This window comes from Piliocolobus tephrosceles, chromosome 13 (assembly GCF_002776525.5).
Source record: "Piliocolobus tephrosceles isolate RC106 chromosome 13, ASM277652v3, whole genome shotgun sequence".
NCBI classification, from domain to species: domain Eukaryota; kingdom Metazoa; phylum Chordata; class Mammalia; order Primates; family Cercopithecidae; genus Piliocolobus; species Piliocolobus tephrosceles.
The window spans coordinates 115,505,544-115,509,211 of record NC_045446.1 but is presented as its reverse complement, the minus strand read 5'-3'; the positions used below and the strand labels follow the sequence as shown (position 1 = coordinate 115,509,211).

The 3,668-nt window shown below is 47.9% G+C and overlaps 1 long non-coding RNA gene across 1 annotated transcript in view; it reads left to right on the top strand.

The window, feature by feature from the left end:
* Positions 1 to 395: 395 nt before the first annotated feature.
* LOC111540316 overlaps positions 396 to 3,668 on the top strand; it is a 12,788-nt gene continuing 9,515 nt past the window's right edge. The window contains exon 1 of the long non-coding RNA XR_002730938.3: positions 396 to 1,502. This is a non-coding gene — a long non-coding RNA (uncharacterized LOC111540316). The remainder of the gene's footprint in view (positions 1,503 to 3,668) is intronic.

Below are 3,668 nucleotides of genomic sequence, written 5' to 3'. Positions count from 1 at the left end.
GGAGGACTTATCTGTCAAGAACCCCCAACTCAGAAAGCTGTGCTCCAAATGAGCTGAATAAGGAGAGTCTGCCTCCAAGCTGTTCCTCTGCAGCTGACTGTGCTCCATCCTAAATCATTCCTTGCACGGGCAGAAGCTGTTTGGCATTTCACCAGTGTCTAATTTTGTTTGAATATGATTCCTTTGGCTTAGTCAAACATAGATTCAACAACTATTTATTTATTTATTTATTATTTTGAGACGGAGTCTCGCTCTGTCACCAGGCTGGAGTGCAGTGGTGCCATCTCGGCTCACTATAACCTCCACCTCCCAGGTTCCAGTGATTCTCCTGCCTCAGCCTCCCAAGTAGCTGGGACTACAGGCGCTCACCACCACGCCCAGCTAATTTTTGTATTTTTAATAGAGACGAGGTTTCACCATGTTGGCCAGGATGGTCTCAATCTCTTGACCTTGTGATCTGCTCGCCTTGGCCTCCCAAAGTGTTGAGATTACAGGCTTGAGCCATTCAACAACTATTAATTGCATGCCATCTCCAGGCCTGGAATTAAGCTGGGTATAAAGAACACAATGACTAAGTCCCTGCCTTGGGCAAGTTGAGGAAGAAGGAAGAGCCTCCTTGTTCTACAGATGGGAAAACTGGTCCAAAGGGAGTAAGCAGCTGCCCTCAATAACTAGGTGAATCTGGCAGAACTGATCCAAGCATCAGCCCAGCCTCTAAACTTGGCCATTTGATGAACTAGATCTAAGCACAGTTTGCAGTTCTTGCCGTGAATCACGTAAATGTCACTCTACCAGAAAATGGAACTTAAGAACCAGCATTTGTTCCTGGAGACCTGAGTTCCAACTCTATCTCTGCCACTAAATAGCTTTAGTTTTCTTACTAGGTGGGAAAAATGGAAATAACTGCTTATTCAAAGGGCTATTCGTTGGCATTAAATCAGGCAATGGATGCGAATTTGCTCTGAAAGCTTAACTTGCTATATATGAGTGTGTGCTGTTACTATGCAGGTGGCATGCCTTTTCTAACCTATAAGCTGTATTCAGGCCTCTCCCCCTCCTTCCCCCAGCTTATCCCAAGCCTGGTTACTAGGTGCCCAGAAGCTAACTGTAATTCTGCTCCCCTCAGGTTAGGCCACAATGTGCTTACTCATGATGATCTTTTCCCTCCAGTTTCTTAACAGCACGGCCAGAAGCTTAGCTCACTGCCTAGAAGCCATATCATCTTTGGGGCAGGAGGGAAGAATTCCGGTGACTTTCTTCTTCTCTTCTCTTCTTTCTCTCTCTCTCTTTTCTTTCTTTTTCTTTCTCTTTTCTTCCTTCTTTCCTTTCTTTCTTCCTTCCTTTCTCTCTCTCTTTTCTTTTTTCTTTTCTTTCCATCTTTCCTTTCCCTCTCCTCTCCTATCCTCTCCTCTCTCCTCTCCTTGTGCTTTTTTGACCCCAGGCACCCCTTTGGTGCAACTACAGCACATTATGAGCAGCTCAGCAAGAGGCAGTAGGATGGGGTAAGCAGGGCTTTGGCCCATGGGGACCATTTCTTTTGGATGTTAACTGTGCCAAAGTGGGGCCAAGGTAACCTGAGGAACATTCCCCTTCCAAGCCATGGGTGCTGCCTCCATTCCCATTTCCTTTGCCTCCCAAACTCTCCTGTGTTTCTCCTTGGTGGAAGTGGCAGGACACCTCTGTGCTGGGGCAACCAGAGGGGCCTCAGGAGCAGAGGGAGGAGGAGGTGCATCTAGACCTGGGAAGCCCTGGCCCTGCAGCCCTTCTCTGGCAGGAGTGGGTGTGAGCAGCAGCGTGGAACAGCTTCTGTCTCATGTGCCACGTTAGTATCCTGCCCACCAAGAGGAGGGAACAGCAAGATGTGTTTGAGGAAGAAATACACCCCATCCAGCATCTCAGATGCTTTTAAAAATAGCAACTCCAGGATGGTATTTCAGCTCCTATTTTTATCAGATTTATATGGCTGGACCCTGGAGCTGAGCTGTTCCCAGGGTTCTCAATAGCAAGGGACATCACTGTTGTTGTGTTAGCTGAAATGCATTCCAGGAACCTGTAGGCTGAAAGAGATCCTGAGAAGTCATTGCATGCAGCCCCTGCCTCTGTTTAGGGCCACAGTCAATTAACCACCAAAAGTTTATGGCTTTTTTCCTTAAAACCTCTTGGTTGGCCAGGAGCGGTGGCTTATGCCTTTGGGAGGCCGAGGTGGGCAGATCACCTGAGGTCAGGATTTCGAGACCGGCCTGCCAACATGGTGAAACCCCTCTCTACTAAAAACACAAAAATTAACCAGGTGTGGCGGTCGGTGCCTGTAATCCCAACTACTCAGGAGGCTGAGGCAGGAGAATCATTTGAACCCGGGAGGCGGAGGTTGCAGTGAGCTGAGATTGAGCCACTGCACTCCAGCCTGGGCAACAGAGTGAGACTCTGTCCCAAAAAATAAATAAATAAAACCTCTTGGTTCCATGCGTAGTCTAGCATTTCATAGCGCTTCTAATCAGGAAGTTACTTTTAATATTGTCTTTGGTCTGTTATATGAAGTATAGACTGGGTGGCTTATAAACTACAGAAATCTCTCAGAGTTCTGTAGGCTAGAAAGTCTGAGATCAAGATGCCAGCAGCCTGCCTCCTGGTTCACAGAAGGTCATCTTCTCACTGTAACCTCACAGTGCGGGCAAAGGCCTAGGGGTGACTCTGAGATCTCTTCTGTGAGACACTAATCCCATTAATGGGGCCCCCCACCTTCATGGCCTAATCACCTCCCAAAGGCCCCACGATTGCCTTGGGGGTTAGGATTTCCACCTATGAATTTTAGGGGAACACAGACATTCATGCCCAAATACCTCTAGTTCCATCCTTTTGGTCACTCTCAGACCAGAACATTTACTGAGTGATTACTATGTCCCACAAAATTCTTATTTAACCCTCACAAAAACCCTCTGGGGGAAGCACTGTGATCACTCCTATTTCATGAGCAGTTATGTAACTTGCCCCAGATGCGAGTTGGTTATGGCACAGATTCTGTGTTGGAGCCATCAGACCACTCTGCTTCCCAAGCAGGGGAGGAACAGAACATTAAAGATTTTCTTGGCCTTGGCTTTCATTTCTTCATCGTGGTTCTGAAGGGAAAATTGGCTAGAGTCTTAAATGTATGTGGGGGCCCACACTCGAAGCGCAGTTCTCAGTGCCAGCCACACTGAGCCCTGGTCTCCCTAACTTCTGGGCCTTTGCTCTGCTTGTCGTTGGGCTGATGACCAAGATCCAGCCTAGAGCACAAGAAGACAAACACTGCGTGATCTCACGTGTAGAACCTAACAAAGTGGAACTCACAGAAGCAGAGAGTAGAATGGTGGTTGTCTGTCGGAACAGGGAGATGGTGAAAGAATGCAAACTTTCAGCTGGGTGGGAGGAAGAAGTTCCAGAGATCTATTGTGCCACATGGTGACAACAGTTAATAACAGTGTACTGGGTGGGGCGTGGTGGCTCACGCCTGTAATCCCAGCACTTTGGGAGGCTAAGGCAGGCAGATCACTTGAGGTCAGGAGTTCTAGACCAGCTTGGCCAACATAGTGAAATCCTGTCTCTACTAAAACTACAAAATTAGCCAGGCGTGGTGGCGGGCGCCTGTAATCCCAGCTACTCGGGAGGCTGAGGCATGAGAATCACTTGAA